Source organism: Musca domestica, unplaced genomic scaffold (assembly GCF_030504385.1).
Source record: "Musca domestica strain aabys unplaced genomic scaffold, Musca_domestica.polishedcontigs.V.1.1 44, whole genome shotgun sequence".
Lineage (NCBI taxonomy): Eukaryota > Metazoa > Arthropoda > Insecta > Diptera > Muscidae > Musca > Musca domestica.
This window is the reverse complement of record NW_026712334.1, coordinates 8,202,467-8,225,058: the sequence shown is the minus strand read 5'-3', so window position 1 is coordinate 8,225,058 and position 22,592 is coordinate 8,202,467. Positions and strand designations below refer to the sequence as shown.

At 35.7% G+C, this 22,592-nt stretch overlaps 1 protein-coding gene across 7 annotated transcripts in view; it reads left to right on the top strand.

The window, feature by feature from the left end:
• LOC101891750 (high mobility group protein DSP1) overlaps positions 1 to 22,592 on the top strand; it is a 55,697-nt gene that overhangs the window by 20,065 nt on the left and 13,040 nt on the right. The gene's annotated exons all lie outside the window — the stretch shown is intronic.

Genomic DNA, 22,592 nt, shown 5'->3' with positions numbered 1-22,592 from the left:
AATTTCTTTGACGAGAATTCTTCTATTGATTCTGCTGTTAACCACACCATCTAAACAGAAATCTTTATTTTCGATTTTATATCCACCGCTTTTGGCCTGAATCTAACATAGCTTGAAGCGTGAGTTTTTTTTTAACAAACCTATGTTTTTTAAATTAAACTAGACAATAATCCCGGTGTACTCAAGATACTCCCCCTCAATAGGAGACCTAATTATGAATTTCCTTCAATTTGGAATTCTTATCGACCCTTCCCAAAAGCTTCCAGTCCGGTCCTATACATTGCCTTTCCGATCGGTTCAGTCTGTGATTCACGAAGGCATTTAAACAGATTTTTTTTTTCAATTTTAGATGTTTTTATCTTCCTTTTTTTGACCTGAACCTAAAATAACCTTGATTGCGGAAAGTAAGATTTCATTTCTTTTTTTATTTTTTTTTGAAATTTAATATTTTTTTGAATTGAATTCTACAATAATTCCAAGATTCTTTCATAGGAATAAAGGTTTCGATTCGAGGGCGTGTGGCCGTCATCAAGATGGCAACTCAAAAATGATTTTCTTCAATCTGAATAACTGATAGTCCGTGGAGTTTTAGGGTGGGGAGTTTTGTGGCAGTATCTTTCGCAAGATTTTGTGGACTTTAATCTATAAATGGAGAAATTGGATCGCTCGTTTCTGCATTTATAGGAAGCCAGCCCCTATATGACAACTTCGTCTTGATTTCTTTTCAAAGAATTTCAGGATTTCGGTTTTATAGGAAACAAAATGTTTCAATGTTTTTATTTTCCGCTTTACTCTTGAGATTTCGGCCACATGGTCCTAAGATATCTTGCAACTGGTTTCCAAATGACATCTTCCACCAGCTTTTTCGATGAGAGCCTTTTCGAAGCGGATGACATAATTTGACAGCCTTCATATACCGATATCTTCGGATACGCACATTTTTCCATGGATTATTTCAAATTTTCAATTAAAAGTTAGTAATTTGATACTACCTCCGTTGATGTAGAAGTTCACATATGATTTCGGTGGACATTCTAATCCATAAAATGCTAATAATGAATGACGAAGTAGCTTCACATCTTGTTATACTGGTTATTTACTTATATTTTTTTTCAAAAAAATAGTTTCCAGAGCTGCTCCAAGCAGAATATGCATCCTGAACAACATATATTTCCTATTAGCGGTCGGAAAATCGCTTTGCAATAACTCTTTGAAAGAATGTGTCGATTTTGCTGCTATGCCCTCTGCAGAATGTTTGGTTTTAATGTTGGATATATCGAATGTATTTCCATACCCTACACCTTGGAAGGTGTCATTCCGTTTGTAAGATCCCTAAATATTCGTCGAATACCCCATAAACTTAATCAGCATAAAATTCTAAGTCGTTTTAACAGTGTCCGTCTGTCTGTCTGTCTCTCCGGCTGTCTGTTAAAATCACGATACATCTCACATTATATGACGTAGAGCGTCAAAAATATAGCAGAACAATTTTTATTGTGTCTAGGATTGTTGGTATTAAAAATGAGATATATCTGTCCTCGTTTTGGTATAGTCCCCATATAACGTTACCTCCCGATGTTCGGTATTTTGATGATTTTTGCCACATTTTCTTCACGGATTTGTCTGAAAATTGGTATTTGTAGGTCATTATGGTTTCTAGTTCGTCTGGCGAAACATTGTATGTATAGGTCCACGTTGTGATATAGTTCCCATGTAACGGTGCCTCCCGATATTCGATATTTTGATGATTTTTGCCACATTTTTTTCACGGATTTGTCTAAAAATTGGTATTTGAAGGTCATTATGGTTTCTAGTTCGTCTGGCGAAACATTGTATGTATAGGTCCACGTTTTGGTATAGCCCCCATATGACTTTACCTTCCGATATTCGGTATTTTGTCACATTTTTTCACGGATTTATCTAAAAATTGGTATTTGTTGGTCATATGTTGAAGAAGCTAATCGATAGATTGATGTTAGTCTACTTTTTTACTCTGTCTTCAATAAAACGATACTGTGTTACTTCAGATTCAACCTCTAGCTCCGCTTTTTCTTTTGTGTTGTCGTTTGGATTTCTTATTTTGGGTTCTCGGGAAAAATTCTAGAGATAGATTATTGACAATGCTTTTAGGCATTTGATTGTTTTTTTTTTCGATACCGGAAAACATATTTGCTTTGGGCCACGTTTTGGCATAGCCAGCCAGCCAGCCCCCTTATAAAATCCCATTCCTCTTGTAGAACCCAGTACGACTTAATCCATACTCTGCTTGCCACCTATCTTATCTTGACATCCATCAACGATTTTTTTTTAAATGGCTAAAAATATCAGCATGAAATCATTTTTGAAATGCTAAAATTACCAACATTTAAAATATTTTTTTTTTTTTTGAAATACCTATAAATTTCAATTCTCACTATCTATGTGTGTTGAAATATTTTTGACTAATTATAGGTACTTGTTAGGCTAATCATGGCCTTATTTTAAATTCACGTGTTAGCAATAGACCCAATTTTATGATGATCGTTAGTTGTTAACATTTCTTTTTTTTTCTTCTTTATTTTGGCTGCAAATAAATTATAACAATTTACGCACGTACATATGTGCTGGTGGGTCTGTCGGACTGTCTACCATCTCTATACCTTAGCCGCAAAATGTTGTCATACGCGCACAGTTTATCTCTCTCCACATGTTTGGTTTGATACGTGCATACATATGTATATGTTTGCCCGTAATTATATGAACAGACCTGATAAGGTGGAACACACGGAGGAGCTATAGTCGTCGTCGGCGACACAGTCTTGTGAATTTTAAAAAAAAGAAAAAAATAATAAAATATCTATGGGACTGCAATAAGTGAAATACCGAATATAAAGGGTGCAAAATAGTAGAGCGAATTGGACATTTAGTAAGAAAAGTATTTTTTTTATACCCTACACCACATAGTGGTAAGGGTATTATGTCTTTGTGCATTTGTTTGTAACATGGAGAAGGAAACGAGATAGACCCATAGATACTTTTGAGAACCTTCATAGAATCACTTTCTGAGTCGATTTATGCATGTCAGTCCGTCTGTCCGTCCGTCCGTCCGTCCGTCTGTCCATGTATTCTTGTGAACAAAATGCAGGTCGCATTTATTATCCGATTGAGATGAAATTTTCCAAACAATATTTTTTTGGCCCAAGGACGAACCCTATTGAATTTGGTGAGAATCGCATCAAATTTAGATATAGCTCCCATATATATCTTCATCCGATTTCGGGTTAAATGTGCACCAAATGTCCACTATCAGTCCAAATTATCTGAATTTTGGCACACCCAACCGAGTTCGGCCTAGAAGCAAGTATATCAAATTTGGAGAAAATCGGTTCAGATATAGCTATAGCTCCCATATATATCGTTCATCCGATTTCATCTTGAAGTCCCTCACATTCCTACTATGCACTCCACAACCGTGATATTTGGTACCAGGTATTAGATGGAGCACAGAAATAGCTGTTTTAAATTTTATCGAAATCGGTTCAGATTTGGATATAGCTCCCATATATATCTTCATCCGATTTCGGGTTAATTGACCACCAAATGGCCAATATCAGCCCAAATGGCCCGAATTTTGGCATATGTGACCGAGATTGGCCTTAAAGCAAATACAACAAATTTGGAGAAAATCGGTTCAGAGACAGCTATAGCTCCCATATATATGTTTTATCCGATTTGGTGTTTAAGCCTCTCACATTCGTAATATGCACTCCACAAGAATGATATTTGGTACCAGATATAAGATACAGCCAAGAAATAGCTGTTTGTAATTTTATCGAAATCGGTTCAGATTTGGATATAGCTCCCATATATATCTTCATCCGATTTCGGGTTAATTGTGCACCAAATGGCCGATATAAGTCCAAATGGACTGAATTTTAGTACATCGGACCAAATTCAGCCTAGAAGCAAGTATATCAAATTTAGTGAAAATCGGTTCAGATTTAGATATAGCAACCATATATACATATGTTTCATCTGATTTAGTGTTTTAGACCTTTACATTCGTAATATTCACTCCACAACCGTGATATTTGGTACCAGGTATTAGATGGAGCACATGAATAGCTGTTTTAAATTTTATCGAAATCGGTTCAGATTTGGACATAGCTCCCATATATATCTTCATCCGATTTCGGGTTAAATGTGCACTAAATGGTCAATATCAGCCCAAATCATCTGAATTTTCGTACATAAGACCGAATTCAGTCTAGAAGCTAATACGTCAAATTTGGAGAAACCCGGTTCACAGATAGTTATAGTTCGTAAAATGCACGATAGAATTAGATAGATTTTGATTTTGTACCAAATATCTCATAGAGCTCTGAAATGCCCTGTATAAACCTTTTTACGAGAGCTCTACTAAATATGCATAGTGGTGTAGGGTATCATATAGTCGGCCCCGCCCGACTTTTGAGCTTTCCTTACTGGTTTTTTACTATCAAGATACCTTAAACCGCCATTGCAAGTCATGATATGGGGTCATAACCCCCGGATAAGGATACAACCCGATTTCAAGTATATTTTACAATTTAACTATAATTTTCATACTAATTTCGGCAAATGTTGGTAATTTGAGAAGAAACCATCCATGCAAAAACTGATCACGTTACGGTACATCCATCATCTGATCTAAGCTATTTTCGGGGCCTTGCCCACTTTTTTCGTTCTTGGTCTATATTTGGCATCTTCGCATACAATTTTCACCGAAAAATGGCTAATGAGCTGAACATGTCGCAATATTCCATTCGGCAAATATTGAAAAATGAACTCGGTGTAAAGCCATTGAAATTCCAAAAAGTACAAGAACATATACCGCAACCGAAGGAAAATAGACACAAAAGAGCTAAAGAGTTGCTTCGCTAGGCCGAAAGTGGTGAACTGCCGAGTTTGGTATTCTCCGATGAGAAAACATTCGTTGTCCAACAACCGAACGGACTACCGTCAATTGATTCCCTAACAAAGCAAAAATATAGTTCTTGACTTGTTACGACTGTATGTCATATATCAATCAATCAAACAATCAGTGTTTGAAAACATGTTTGAAATTATAATCATCACCCAACAATGTTGGTTCTAGCTAACCAAGGAGAGAGGCAGTGGTGACAGCATTAACAAAAAAAAAAAAAAAATCAACCAACCACAAATGTCCCACATGAAACATGACGACTACAGGGGGACACACACACAATTTCATAATGATAAAGCAGCGCCAACGAAATAGCTACCATCCACCAACAAAACCTAATGAAGCACATGTTTGGCTAGATTTGCTTATCAGTACAGCGTTTTGTGCCACGTTCTTTTGCCATTCATATTCATTTGGATAGCAACGCAAAAAAAAACACACACACAAACACGAAAGAAAAATATAGACCCAATTAGAAAAGAAGGAATACCAGGATAATTTGTATAAACTTAATGGAATACAATTTTGAGCCAATATTTTTGGTACACTCTAAATTGTATTTGTCATCCCTATTTGGCTAATAACATGACACGTGCTGTTCCTCAAAAACAGGGTAACATAAAAAAACTGCAACAAAGTCAAACGAAATAATTTAATTTTTTTTAATTTCATAGCACTCGCACTTTTTGGAATTTCAATGGCTTTATCCCGAGCTCACTTTTCAATATTTGGCGAATGGAATATTGCGATATGTTCACGACGCGGGTTTCGATCAAGTCGCTTCTTTACTTTTCGAACCATTTCTGCTGATGTTGCTGTTTTCTTCGAGACACAAAAGATTTATTAACATTTAAATGATGGAGGGCTCCAACGATAGTCACTTGTGGTTTTACTGCCAAATATAAAGAAACCACACAGGAAACTACATATGGATCCTTCTATCTCTCCGAGTCGATCTAGCTATGTTTGTCAGTCCGCTCGTCTGTCCATGTCAATTTGTAATCACGCTATAGGTCGCAATAAAGGCCCGATCCTCACGAAATCAAAAATGGAGGTTGGGTTAGGGATTCTAACCTAGAAGCATATTGTTTTTGGAGATGATCGCAAAATATTTAGGGGTTGAAAAGGACCAAAAACAGAAAAATTTCCTGATTTTGCACTTGCTCTATAGGCTACAAGATTTTAGGGCTAGCCAGAAGCATACCAATTTGGATGGTCATCGGTAGGGTTAGGGTCAGAATTAAAGCCTTTTTTTTTTTTTTTTTGAAGTTGTACATTTAGGAATTCGAATGGACCTAAAAATTAAAAATTTCCTGATTTTGCAGTCGCTTTACAGGTCACAATTGAAAACCAATCAACACGGAATTTTGCATGAGGGGAAAATTAGAGACAAGGCAGAGGCCTAGCATTTTGGATGACCATGTGATTATATTTAGCGGGTCAAGTAAACCACAAATTTCGTGTGAAATTGTCTAGAATACGTATCAGCCCAAAGCCAAACGTAACATTTGTGCAGGGTTGTATGGCATTATTTCAAAACCAAAAGTTACCAAAATAGACTTCAACCTGAGGGACTTCCAACATATTATAGTGTTGTAGGGTATCACATCCTCGGCCTTTGCTAACTTGTTTTTTTTAATACAACTACTATTATTATGCTGCTCTTGGAAAACGGGTTAATGGCTTTGAACTTTGAAATGTTAGTTTCTAGTTGGCTCTGTACACCGGCTGCACACTTTGCTTATATTTAAGTCATTCCGGGATCTTTAGAAGCTAGCCTTACTTCTTTCCTCTAGGAGGAACAAATTCCTTTACGCGATCTTTTACTTATTTAAAATGTTAAATATGAGCCTACTTGAATTTTCATACTTATGACCGACAGTAACACTTCCTCTAATATGAAAAAAGTTCACCGTCTACTTATATTTTTTTCATAAATATTCCAATGGTGTTGATTTTTCAATGTTCTTTCAACATTCAATGGCACGTTAAAAAGAAATCTTCCGTAATAAACTTACTGCATGCATGTATGCATGATCAAATTTCTCTCCACCAATTTGTAGTTCTTATTTTACAAGGGACTTCTGCAATTGAATGCACTCTCTCTCTCTCTCTCTCTGTGTGTCTTTCTCTGTTATCACCTTGTGCTTCTTAGTGATGTTGTTTAGTATTGTGTGTGTTGTCAAGAGACGTTAATTATAATGACAACCGGCAAATGACTTTGTTGGAGAGGGGGGAGAAAATATATATACTGACAAATGCCAATTATCCCATTACACTATTCACCATGTCAAACACCAAATATACATGCAGGCAAACATTAATAGCCAGATAGGTGACAGAATTGGGGAATACGAATATCATCTCATAATGCCGGCAAAAGGGCATACACTTGCTCCTCTTCTCCGTCTGTCGTACTTTTGTGAGATGCGTGCATTATTGTGTTTTTGATTGCTTGATTTCTTTAATGGATGAGTATGCAAAAAACACGCCGTCAAAACATAAAAACGTCACAAGGTCTTTTTATAACAGTTTCTTGGTAGTTTTCCCTTTTCCTTCACCCCTAAATGAATACCTGGTCGTCGACGACGAAGTTTTTGTTTTTTTTTGGGAAATTCTTTTCTTGTGTTTTTCCTTCCTTACCTCCTCACACACTTGATAACAACAACGAAAAATGAAATATAGTATAATAATGATGTCAAAAAACCACTCAAAAAGGAACATTAAAACACCCCAACAACAGCGACGGCAGCAGCAGCAACAAAATAATCGGATACAATAACACAAAAGATACTGTTGCTGCTGCTGCTGTCAGCGTCTCTGCCTTCAAAAGGCGGCGAATATTCATATGCTGCTGCTGCTGCTATGTGAAAAGGCAAACAGCAACAACAATACAAAAAGGCGACATTGCAAAAGGCATATATATTATTATTGTTATTATTGTTGTTAATGTGATTTTTACTTTGAGTAGAGTAGTGTAAAGTATGCTTTTTGTTGTTGCTGTGTTCATTTTTTTTTTTTCATTTTTGTTTGTTTTGATTGTTGTTGTTGTTGTTGTGTTATCACTGGGTTACCAATGGAAATGACATTGACATTGAATCAAATAATACTAAAATATAACAACAATCACAATAAAAAGAAAAACGTTTTGTGAATAAGTGTGTGTGTGTGTGTAGGTAGGAATATATGTCAACAGCAGGAGGGGTGGTGGGTATTATGCATATGCTATAATTTAATATGTAGGTTTAAAACAAACACAACAAGTGTTATAGCGTGGTGGGGTCAACAGCAAAATAAACAATGATTTTTAAACACAATAATTATATGTATATACTTTATCGGAATGCATTCATATACCTACATGTAGTGTTACATATGAAGCATTTGCAGCCATGGCAATTGTACTTCACATTTTATGTTGTGGGGGAATACCACCACCACCCTTCCACCTGTGTTATGATGATATTGCTTTGTTGGTTGTCTGTTATATGCCCCAGCAGTTAGGTGTGCTACTGGCTCACAGATAATCCAAAACAGTTAAAATTTTGTATTGACATGACCTGTCTAACAATGCGTTGTGCATGCTTACAAGAGTAAAGCAAAATTGGTTTTGTGAAAATTCTCTCTTCTAATCTGGTCTCTTCGTGTCTCATTGTTAAGCGTCAAAGTAAATGACACTTGTAGTCAGAGCTGTGCCATGTGATTTACTAAATCCAGAACATTCCAAAATGGTCTAATTACTAGAAAATCGCGAAACTGACTGGAACTTCAGGGATTTTCCACTATATGGAGTTCCTAATGTGGCTAAGTTTGGTTGCACATCTCCAAATGCAAAAGTATTATTCTCTCCAAAAACTAAAAATTTAAATTATATTTTCAAAAGAGTTTGAAAATCTTTCAGTATTATTCAGAATGCTATTCAAAACAATATATACAGGGTGAGATAAAAAAAAACTGCAACATAGTCAAAAGACATAATTTTCACATTTTATTTAAATTCTATTGAATAAAAGCAAAAATGTCGGAAATTTGATGCTAAATTGTAGAATAAGTTTAGATTTGTTGGAATTGGTTACCTTTGGCACGAATTATGGCCTTCAAAAGGCCAATGAAACCGTTGCTCTGCGGTGTTTTGGCCCATTCCCGGCGAAGCTCTTTCTTCCTTGAGATGATCGTCAGTTTGGTATTTTTAAGTGCCAACCTTACTTTCCAAAATAATTCAGACACAATAGTCCAACGGATTGGTATCTGGAGATTTTGGTGGCTATTGTGCGCTGGAAATGAAGCGAAGAACCTCATTTTGTAATCATTCTTTTGTGGCGCGTGCTGAGTGCGATGATGCAGAGTCCTGGGAAATGCCCAAGGTCTGCGGCCAAAATGTTTGCGTGCCCAAGGCTTTAATACACCCTCCAGGATATTTTCGCGATAATATTCGGAATTTATTCTGATGCCACGTTCGATTAATACGAGCGGAGAGCGACAGATCCGATCTCAATTTCCAGCTTTCGACCCATTTTTCGGCCACTGCGACGCGGGTTTCGATCAAGTCGCTTCTTTACTTTTCGAACCGTTTCTGCTGATGTTGCTGGTTTTTCCGTCCACTTCCTTGACGTTGGGTTACGCTACCAGAATCACGGTAACGAGCGATGGTAGGAGACACAAAAGATTTATTCACATTTAAATGCTGGAGTGGTCTAACGATTGCTACTTGTGGTTTCTAGCCAAATATAAAGAAATCACACTATCACGTTTGAATTCCATCACGAATGACTTTTGTTTTCTGGAAAATTCTCACCAAAATGCTTTTGTACCCTTGTAAACAATTTAATGAGCTGTCACTGGAATAATTTTAGCAGATGTCGGATGAGTGTCTTTGAAATGACAGGAGTCTGAAGTTGGCTGCGGTTTTTTCATCTCACCCTGTACACAACCTTTGTATTTGTTTTGACACTACAAGAGGCTTCCATAAAAAAACGTGTACATTCGGATGTATGCTCCATCTTGGAAATTATTGTACCATGTGTAAACTTATTATTAGTCTCTACATTTTTCCAGTTCTCTTGCAAAAGAGATGCAACTACAGCAATCTCTGAGAAAAAAAGTTGCCGCACAATTTCCAAAGGAAAAGTAACTGACAGACCGAATGTTTTTAAAATGTTATGTCATTTTGCAAGTACCTACTTCATGGAATTTTTTTTTTTTTGTGATGGTTAGCTACAACACTCCCGCATACACGTGTACGAATTATTTATTTTTAACAATTTATAAAACCTATTATCAAACTTTCACCCCAACATCACATACTGGTTGCAAACATACACAACAATTTTAACAAAATGCCTTACAATAAACCTACCCACATACATACATAGCAAATCCCCCCAAAATACTTTTTTTTTTTGGGAGGGAGAAATATATTCTCGCGTGATGTGTATGTAAATAGAATTCATAGAAATTCTATGGAATTTTATCAACAACTTGTTATTGGTGTGTTGTCCACAAACGACGAAAAAGCAAAAATAAAAACAACAATAATAATATCAAAAATAGGTACCACGATAAAGTAGTTTGTTGATGAGGGAGGATTATGTGCTGCTTGTCGCAATTATTAAAATTACTCGTCAGTCAGATGGTTTATTCAAATATGTGTGTGTTTGTTTGTGTCTGTCTAGCAATCCGATGACATGTGTATTTTAGGCGAATGTTGTTGCCCTCTTCTATAACAACAACAACAACAGCAACATCATACGTAAAACCATGTGAGAATAAGTAATTTTGGCGCCAAAATTTCTGCCATGTGAAGATTTGATGTCTAAAAGAGATGGTGTATTGGTAGGTGTAAACATTTATTGTGAGTACCAATACCAATCGATTGTCTCTGAGTAAGTGAATGTTGACGCAAATCTAATACCACACAGAAAACTCCAACTAGAAAAGAAAAATGCAATAGGAATGTCTTACAAACAAGCCTCGATATTGAATTTCTGTTAAACGAAAGTAGTCCTCTACTTTAAAAAAAAAAAAATGACGACTTAACCGGTGGTCCTAAAAAAATACATACACCAAATGCTGTGGGAGAATGTAGAGTTGTTGCGAGAAAATGGCGGCAAAAGAGGATTTGTTATCCCCACCCTTTATCCAAATTCTTGTATAAATTGAATGGTATTGACTTAAAGACACGAATAATTACAATTCAGGCGCGTTTAAAAAAAGGAAGAAAATATTAACACGCAGGGTGAGATATAAAACTGCAACATTTTTTTTTAAAATTTATTCAATGATTTGTTCGAATTTGTCATCTTTGGCAAGAATTATGGCCTTCAAACGGCCAATGAAACATACGCTGCCCGAATGTTGCTCTGCGGTATTTTGGCCCATTCCCGGCGAAGCGCTTGCTTGAGGTGATCGACACTTTAAAATTGTTTAGTGCCAACCTTGCTTTCCAAAATACTCCAGACACAATAGTCCAACGGATTCGTTTCGTGAGATTTTGGTGGCTATTGTGCGCTGGAAATAAAGCGAGCAACCTCATCTTGTAAACATTCTTGGGTGACGCGTGCTGAGTGCTACGACCAAAATGTTTGCGTGCCCAAGGCTTTAATACACACTTCAGAATATTTTTGCGATAATATTCGGCATTTATTCTGATGCCACGGTCGATTAATACGAGCGGAGAGCTACCATCGGCTGTTATAGCGGCCCACACAATCACCATGACCGGCGGCGCTTGAGTTCTGGTGGCCAAACAAAGGTGCACATTTTCAGCAGACCTCTTTGGCAAGTAAATACGATCATTTTGTTTGTTTACAAACTGCTGGACAACGAATCTTTTCTCATCGGAGATAACCAAATTCAGCAGTTCACCACTTTCGGCCAAGCGAAGCAACTCTTTAGCTCTTCTGAATCTATTTTCTTTCTGTTGCGTTGTAAGTCCTTACACTTTTTGTACGCTTGTAAACAATATAATGAACTGTCCTGTCACTGGAATAATTTTAACAGCTGTCGGACGAATGACTTAGAAATGACAGCAGTCTGAAGTTGGTAGCAGTTTTTTCATCTTACCCTGTACTTTCTATACTAATCAGCGTTTCCGTTACGTAAATGCTGTTACACATTTGGCTTCATTTCTATGGAAATTAACTGCAGTGTAGCATGAGCACTTTAACACACCTACAGAATACCATCAATATTGAAAGCTCTCAGAGACATGTATTGCGAGAATGTGGAAATGAAAGCGCTTTTTACCGATATTTGTGCATTCAATTTGTAATTAATTTTTATTCATCATTGTATTGTCATTTTATAGGGTTTTACAGGTCCGTTTGAGTTGCAGCGCCTAGAACCCTAAAATATTAGGGTATTTTAGTTGCGTTTTAAATAATTTGTAATTAAAATGTGTGTCATGGAACAGAATCCTTGGGATCCATTCTTGTTCTATGCAAATTATATAATTACGTCATTTATAAAGAAAATACATGTAAAACGGAAAAATTAGAAAATCTTTTTTTCATATTTTATAAAACCAAGATCCACTTCAAGAATCAACCAAAAGTTTTATACTGAGGAATCTAGTGTGATACACTTTTCCATAATCAAAATATAAAAACAAAATCACGTCAACGACGTTGTAGAATAATTCCCCAATGAAAAGACTTGGCACATATATTTCTTCTTGTGTGGCGTGCACACTTCTCAATTCATTTTCAAATTCCTCTATGATGACGATTAAAAATTCCTCTACGACGACAGACATAAACAATAAATACAATTTTTTTAAGTAGTAGATTAACCCCTAAATACGGCCACACACACACAATTTGGCCAAAACAAATTAAGCTACAAGACACGTTCTCCACTTGAAATTAAAGGCATTTATAGAAAAGAAAACAACATGAAAATACCAAGAACTTGTTTTGTTGTCCGCCGTCTCGCCACTAAAACGAATTATGATAATGGTTTTGAGAGAAAAAATCCAGCCAAGCAAACAGATATTTTAATCTCTTTTTTTTCAACGTTGTAAGTAATTTATAACTTTCACTTCATTTGGTAATACAAAAACAAAAGCGTCGAAAAAGAAGACAAAAAATGCTCGAAATCACAAACGAGATTGCAAATGACCAGAAAAAGAATGTTGTCGAGAATGAAAATTGACCTAATTTCAGGTTTTTTTTTTTTTCGAGAACCATTAGGAATCTCCAAGTTTGGTTTTTTTTCAATATCACAAAGGAAAAAGTCGGTTATCGTAGTAACATTTTTAAAATTAACAATAATGGGGTTAAGCCTGACCATTTTGCAATAATAAATTAAAATATCGTAAAAATAACAACACCTACTAGGTTTTTGCAGTTTCTGGGACAGGGCAAATATCCGACGAACACATTTTTTCCATGTTATTTTAAAACTTATTCAACCAGAAATACCAGCCGACATTTTGAATCCGTTTTATTTTTGGGTTCTTGATGATTGGCAAGATTTTAAATTAAGCATTTTAGATTTTCCTTTCCGACTGCCTTCCTTCCAATCACATACTGAATTCCAAAAATCTAGATTTTCTTTAATTTTAAAGAAAGAAAAAATGCCTGGCGTGTTGTACTGCATGTATAATAATATCCATCCATCCGTCCGTCTGTCTCCAGGTCGATGGTGGTGAGCCCATCCATTAAAGAAACCAACAAAAAACACATTTGTCTTACCTTAATACCCAATTCCCCCCTTGCTATATATTTCCTGCTCTTAAAGCCATCCATCCATCCATTTGACTGGTGGCTGGTTTACCATTCAACCATATTCTGGTGGCGTTTTGTGGTAAAATGGTGCCGTTGTTGGTTAATGGTAATGGAGATAGGGGGCGGAAGGGCGGGCAAACGGGCGCCGGACTGGCAATTGATGTTGAGAAAAAAAAAAAAACGCACACACACAAACTTGGTTGCTTCTGTCTTCCTGCCAGGTTGCTGGTGTTGCCTGCCTGCTCGTTCGTTCGCTCGCTTGGCTGGTTAGTAGTTTGGTTTGGCTTGACTTGAAATCTGGCTTTATATTTGATATTCAAAAAGTTCGTTGACCAAATCAAAAAAAAAAAAAGCAAATTATAAATGCTACGAATTTCATTTCTTCTTTTCAAAAAAAATTTAATAAAATTATGTCTACACACACACACACACACACACTTGCATTGCCGCCACCAATCACCACTTAAATATTTATGAGAAATTTAAAATGAAAATAAAATACCAACCAAAAATATTTTAAATATTTCTTTTATTAGTTAAGCGGCATTTCTTCGATTCGATTCGTCTTTTTGTTTTGTTATTCTTTTTTTCTCTTAGATAGAATTCATTTTCCAAATTGAAATTCATAATGGTATTTTATTTAACATTTTTTTCTAATAAAAAAAATTAACATAGCAGACATTTTTATATGTGTTGTTATGTCACATGAATACCTACCTTCCTCCTTATTGGTTTAAAGTTCTGGAAATTGTATCTATGTGGGTAGAGGAAGATTTCTCTTGCTGTTTTTATCATAGAAATGTGTTATTAAACGACGTCTTTATTTGTTGCTCATCTGTTTAGATTTTATGCTCGGTTTGTTTAGATTTTATGTTATTTGACATTTGATGCCTAAAAAGTACTTGTCAATACTATACAATTGTTTTCGAGTAAGGAAATGTCAATGTAAAGCTTACTAATGTCGGGCGAGGATATCAAAATCATCTCTCCTACAAAAATCCATTACAATGTGACATAAGTACTTTAACGCACCTACAAACCCCTGCATATATATATTGAAAGTTGCCTAACGGAGATAAGTTATTGCAAGAATGTGAGGATAAAAACGCATTTTATACTCCCCCTCTTTTAACCACGAGTCCGCATTTTATTCCCTCCCTTTTTACTAAAAGGAATTGACATAAGGTCAATAATATACAATGTGTGAAATGTGCAAAGAAAATGTGTAAAGACATAGTCTTTGAAATGTGGTTGTATAGGGCTGTATAGGTGCGTTTGTGCTACAATATTTAAAACCCTAAAATAAATAGGGTATTTTGGGTGCGCTTTAAACAAAATTTATATCAACATGAAAATATGTGTCAAAGAGACTAGACAACCCGATCGATTTTGGAATTGAAAATCTTCAATGAAAAATTATTTTAATTTGTAAAAAAAGGTAAAAAAACGCTTATTATAATAAGATAAGAAAACATAAAATAAGAAAACCTATAAAAATCTATTTATTTTTGAAAAAAAAAACATTAAAATATTTTTGACATATCAATGTTCCCAAGCGTTGATGCATCTACCTGAATTCTTCTACCATGCCCAGTCACATCGACTCAGCTGCTGGGACAATGAACTGTCAAATCGATTTTGGAATACAAAATTTTGAATGAAAAAATTATTAAAATTTGTAAAATGGTTTAAAAATGCGAATTATAATAACCTCCCAATGACGCCGTATAAGAAAACATATAAAAATCTATTTATTTAAAAACAAAACATTTAAAATTTTTGACATATCAATGTTTCCAAGCGTGTTGCATCTACCTGTATTCTTCTACCATGCCTCCACCATATTTTCAAGGCCATATTAGATTGCATTTGGGAAGATGTGATGCCCCCTAAGGGTCTCCCGACTACTTATGTAGATAATGACGGCACTCAGGGCGGTATCGGTTCCAGAAGTTCAATCAATTCAGTCACCTTTAAGTAAAATCCTCTTTCCCATATAAGCTGAAGTTGCGCTATCCAGCTTGCTTTGAAGTATTTGCTTTCATAGAACTTTTAGTCTTCTTATTTCTTTCGTTGCTCACCTTGAAATTTTTACTTTTTAAGAAAACGCCATTTATGTTGGCTTGCTTAATAGTCTCCAAGCCAAGCCATCTGCTAGATTCTCAAAAGTTGATGTCCATACTACCACACCACTATCAGTAGTCGGTCGTTATGGTCTATGATTCCAGTGTTTTGATGTTTTCTGCCTGCACATTAAACACAAAGGATGGGAGAGTGGAGTGAATATTCTTACATAAAACAAAGTTTTAAATCATTATTAAAACATGTTGGGACCCCAAGAGGGGAGTGAGCAAACAAAAAAACGTTTATGGCTTTCTTGTATGATAGAGAGAAAGAGAAGGAGGAGGTCTCCTTCTTCTTCTTCTTCTTCTTCTTCTTCTTCGGTGGCAGAAGAGAGAACTAATGTAACAAAAGAATAGAAAAAACATAAATGGCATTTAAAACCAGCTGTGGCGCGCTGTGCTTTTTTATGTCTTTTCTATGCACCAAGTTGTATTCTGGCTTGGAGTTTCTTCTTTTTATATTTTCATTCCATTATGGAATAGAGGTGCAGCACTTTGGCACCTTTTTGTTGCTGTTGTTGCGGTGTATATGTAACCATGGTAATGCAAGTTGTAACATTTGCTAACTTTGAATAAATGACTGTGGCCTGGCCTTTTTCAATACCATGAACGCACACATGGTTCTGGTGCTAACTTCTATCTCCACCTATATTGTTGTTTGGCGCAAATGCCGAGAGAGAGAGAGAGGGGAAGATGAGGAGTTACACATTTTGGCATTTAGCGAAGATAGGCCAGTAGATCAGTGATTTGTTTTCTTTGAATTCTTTTCCTTTTCACTGTGGCGCTGCTTTTTTGTTAGAATAGTTTAAAGACGCTTATTTATGTTTTTGTTTTCTTTAACCTATTTGCTTAGATTTCTTTGTGTCTTTGCTGTTGTTGTTGTTTGATGATTAGATAGAGCATGCCTTTTATGGATCTATGGCATTGAAACCGGTTTTGAAATTGGTGTTATTAGCTTTTCGTTTGAGTGATGTTGTCATGTGAAATGCAAAATAGATTTATCATACCACCACCCCCCTCAGTCATATGAGTACAAAGGGTATAGACATGTAATTTCATACGGCAAAAATATGTGTCTCATTGAAATAACGGTTTTCGGCTCTATGTCTTTTTTAGATGAAATCCGTTTCAGGAAACAATGTTTCCGTTATATGAATGCACAATTGCGCTTCCTCTTCATTTAAAAAGCACCATAGCATTAGTACTTTAACGCAACTAGCAAGCCCTACCTACATTGAAAGCTGTCCAACGGGGACGTGAGTTTTTGCAAGAATGTGACAGTGAACTTGCATTTTATTCTCTCTCCCATTTTACTTTTATTTTGGTATTACATTTAAAGGAATTTCCAAAAGGTCAGTAATACACAACGTGTGAAATGTGGTTGTGTAGGGTTTTATAGTTTACAATTTTTATAACCTTAAAGAATAGCGTAGATTTGGTGCGTTCTAAAAAAATGTAATTAAACATTAAACTAATTATACCCTCAGCCATACGACGACTACAGAGGATATATATGATTTAATAATATCGTCCTAATTGCGGTACCTCCTGATTTCCGTTTTTTTAGGTATCGACAACAAACACCTTACCGAAGATACTGACCAATTTTTTCCAACTAGTATCTGTAAATTTGAAGACCCAATATTTCAAAACTTTTCCACCCCAAGAATCTAAATATTCATTCATTAAAACAAACAGTTTTTTTTATTTTTAATGCCGCTATTCAAATAAAGAACCACATTCGCGACCAACCTCATCACCACAAGTTTATTTTTTCGTCATTTGTTTGCCCTTAACCACCGGCATATGGTCACAGAGATTTACCTTCCCTTCCCCTCGTACTCTTTCATGGCAAACAGCACTCATTCATCCATAAAATCTTTGTAGTTTATATATTTTTAAATACATTCATTCTCCCCCTTTTTTATGCTATTTTCTGCAAAAAAAAAAAAAATAAAAATCAATGAATGAACAATAAAACAGTGATGACAACAAGTGTTAATGAATACTGAAATGAATGAAAAAAAATACAAAACGCACAAAACAAAATATAAAAGACCTCAAACAAATGACTGTGTCTCGGACTATCTCTGCTGATGATGATGAATAGTCATTTGCAAGCTAGCCAAAGTCAATGAATTTAACCAAAGACAAGGCAGGCAATGGACTTCCACCACTGCGGCTGGTGATGACGGCGATAAGGCGGTGATTAGCAAAAAGATTTTCTGCCTCGGGGAGAAATAAAAATAGAATTTCAAAAATAGTAGCTCCGAAAAAAAATCATCGTTGAAATGTTTGTTTAGAGGACTATTTTATATATTTGTGTTGTTATACCCCCAAAACCATGTGAAAACTTAAATTATGGCCTAATTGGAAGTGCTCAAAACATATATAGGGTGAGATAAAAAAAACTGCAACAAAGTCAAACGCCATAATTTTTGCATTTTTTTTAATTTATTTTTAAAAATGTCGGAAATAGCATCAAATTCTAGAATAAGTTTAGATTTGTTCGAATTGGTCACCTTTGCACGAATTATGTCCTACAAACGCCAATGAAACCGTCACACGCTGCCCGAATATTGCTCTGCGCTATTTTGGCCCATTCCCGGTGAAGCGCTTGCTTCAGGTGATCGGCACTTTGGTATTTTTTAGTGCCAACCTTGCTTTCCAAAATACTCCACACACAATAGTCCAACGGATTGATATCCGGAGATTTTGGTGGCCATTGTGCGCTGGAAATGAAGCGAGGAACCTCATTTTGTAACCATTCTTGGGTGGCGCGTGCTGAGTCCTGTTGGGATGTCCAAGATCTGCGGCCAAAATGTTTGCGTGCCCAGACTTTAATACACCCTCCAGAAAATTTTCGCTATAGTATTTGGCATTTATTCTGATGCCCCGATCGATTAATAAGAGCGACCATTGACTGTTATGGCGGCCCACACCATCACCACGGCTTTAGTTCTGGTGGCCAACCGAAGGTGCACATTTTCAGCTGACCTCTTTGGCATGTAAACACCATCATTTGGTTTGTTTACAAACTGCTGGACCTTGACCTTGAGAACCTTCATAGAATCACTTTCTGAGTCGATTTATGCATGTCAGTCCGTCTGTCCGTCCGTCTGTCCGTCCGTCTGTCCATGTATTCTTGTGAACAAAATGCAGGTCGCATTTATTATCCGATTTAGATGAAATTTTCCAAACAATATTTTTTTGGCCCAAGGACGAACCCTATTGAAATTGGTGAGAATCGGATCAAATTTAGATATAGCTACCATATATATCTTCATCCGATTTCGGGTCAAATGTGCACCAAATGTCCACTATCAGTCCAAATTACCTGAATTTTGGCACACCCAACCGAGTTCGGTTTAGATTTGGATATTGCTCCCATATATATCTTCATCCGATTTCGGGTTCAATGTGCACTAAATGGTTAATATCAGCCCAAATCACCTGAATTTTCGTACATAAGACCGAATTCAATCTAGAAGCTAATACGTCAAATTTGGAGAAACCCGGTTCAGAGATAGCTATAGTTCGTAAAATGCACGATAGAATTAGATAGATTTTGATTTTGTACCAAATAACTCATAGAGCTCTGAAATGCCCTGTATAAACCTTTTTACGAGAGCTCTACTAAATATGCATAGTGGTGTAGGGTATCATATAGTCGGCCCCGCCCGACTTTTGAGCTTTCCTTACTGGTTTACTTTTCGAACCATTTCTGCTGATGGTTGCTGTTTTCTTCCGTCCACTTCCTTGACGTCAGGCTACGCTACCACTATCACGTTAACGAGCGATGGTACGAGACACCAAAGATTTATTCACATTTGAATGCTGGAGTGCTCTAACGATAGCCACTTGTGGTTTTCCAGGCAAATATAAAGAAATCACACAATCACGCTTAAATTCCATCACGAATAACTTTTTTTCTGGAAAATTTTCACCAAAATGCTTTGGTACGCTTGTAAACAATATAATCAGTCTGAAGTTGGTTGCAGTTTTTTCATTTCATCCTGTTTAAATAAATCGTGGAGTTCAAAATTGCGGAAATTTTGTTTAATTTTATAATAAAATAATACAATTACCGTTTATTGGAAAATACCGAAATCCCAAAATAACACAAATTGACAATCCCTGGATCAGTAAATTTAAAAAAATAAATCCCTTTAATTTCCATTTTTTCGATTTATGTATGATAGAACTAAAAAGTATCGTTTTATAAAAAAATATGATTGCATATAAAGTTTATTGTGAATATCATTTTTTTCTATTTTTTGAAAGAAAAAGTTTGCGAATTTCAAAAGTAAAGTTCCTTACGTTTGGGGTAGAATGCTGCAGTTGTGTAACGGGAGGAAGGAATCTATCCTCCCGTTACACAACTGCAACATTCTACCCCAAACGTCACCTCATTGTGTTTAATTTAATTCAACGCAAATATTTACGAATAAAAACAAATCCAAATATTGTTTAATAGAATTTCCATTTTTGTTATGTGGGAGGTGTGTGTGCATCCGCTGCAATTTGTTTGGCTCTTTTTCTTCTGTTGTTGCTGTTGTACTTTTAGAATAACAACATAAAAGGTTATTGACATTTCGTCTATTATTATTATTATTGTTATTAACATTTTTGTTGTGCACTGTCGGCAAAAACGCTGTATGCTCGCGCATGTGTTTCCATAGACTAGCTTATTATTAGACATAATGGGCATTTGACGTTTAGCGCCATGCGATGCGCATACAAAACTATAATGGCTTAATGGCAACGCTAAATTTGGAATTTGGTGTGCTGTCTGAAGACAGAGGCGATTATTATAATTAACGATGCTTAATTGGTTAACGTTTTTTGTTCTATGGCTATTATAATTCTTTTTTATAAAGAGTACGACTGCAACGAAAAGAGCACATTGGCTGGAAGTTTAAAAGATTCGAAATTTAAATGCGAGACAAAAATAACGTATCGAGAACATTAAATTGAAATGCAGTTTTTTACAGAAAAAGAAAAAAAAAAACATGAACATTTTTTTCACAAGAAAAATGGGAAGATTTTGCAGAATACACAGTTTAATTTTTATCCAAAAATAACCCACTGTGTTGTGTATTATGATTCATTTCGTTGTATTTCATCACAATTTTATTTCTTTTGACTTTTATTGTCGTCATTTGTGTCATTTTGTGTTTGTTTTTGCATTTGCTTTGTGTGAAATACTTTCTAATATTGATTTTAAATTCCGGTTTATTTAGTCAGTCTTTGTATGATTCATGCCAGAGCGGATTAAGAAGCTAACCACCGCCAGCCTGCCAAATAGCCGGGTTCAACGGAAATATTTTAATTAATTCGTGTGATTTTTTTTAATTGCACAGAGAGGGGTTCTCAATTATAAATGGTGTGAAATAAACAAGTAAAAAAGCTGTAAGTTCGGCCGGGACGAATTTTGAATACCCTCCACCATTTGGAACGAAATTGGCAATTTCCAAAGCAATAAAATCCGTTAAAAATTCTGTTCAAATCTTAAAAATTCTGTTCAAATCTTAAAAATTCCGAATGTGGCTGTTATATTAGGGTCTATACGACGACATGGACCTGCATAGGTAAATTTTGTCATAAGCCATTACAATATTCAAATGCGAAACTTAAAAAAAACGGTGAATAATGTCGCTAAGATCATCAAAATACCAAATATCGGGACGTCCGTTATATGGGGGCTTTACGAAGACGTGAGCCTGCACAGGCAATTTTCTGTCATAGGCTGTAGCATCTATTACGAATATCAAATACCAAATTTGAAACAATTCCGGCGAATAATGTCGCTAAAATCAGCAAAGTACCGAATATCGGGAGGTACCGTTATATGGGGGCTTTACGAAGACTTGGGCCTGCACAGGCAATTTTCTGTCATAGGCTGTAGCATCCATTACGAATATCAAATACCGAACTTGAAACAATTCCGGTGAATAATGTCGCTTAAATTATCAAATACCGAATATTGGGAGGTACCGTAATATGGGGGCTATACCAAACCGCAGACCTACATGGCCCATTTTCAATACCAAAAGTCCTGCAGCCATAATATACATTTGAGTAAAATTTTATCAATCTGCTTCATTTTGTTCTGAAGCTAGAGTGATTTCCACACACGGATAGACGGACGGACATCGACAAATCGACATAGAATTCTATGTTGACTTTGTGGGGTCTAAACTTAATATACCCTCCATACAATGGTGGAGGATATAAAAAGTAGCTCTACATTTGACGATTTATGGTTAAATAATGAACCAAACTGAAGATTTTTGATAGGGAAACAGTACGGGAAACATGCTTGAGTTGTTTAAACCAGATAAAATCACCCTTTACTAAATATCGAATATGAGAGTTTGTTGCAAAATGTTAATCATTTTCCTCAATGGCTGAAGGTTTTAAAATACTCAAATTAAGAGGTACCAGTTTTTGACTACTTAATCTAAAGAGTAGGTCTTCCTGTATGGGGAGGTTTTTGCCGTAGAAGTTTATATTCTTCTGATTTGTACATTTACTATGGATTTGTTAAGGCTAGATTACACATGATGTCAAAGTCATGTGTAATGTTACATTTTCTACAATTAGCAGTTGAATTTTTGTTGCATAATTTTGGACGCTTCGCAAATTTTTTAATCTAAAAAGAAACGCTTGATAGTAATTAATTAAGTTGTAAAAATGTAAAATAAAAAATATGAAAAAAGCATTTTACTGTGTGCCATAAATTTCACTCTGAATAGTATTTTTACAGGTGGATGGTTCTTCATCCACGCTCCGTTA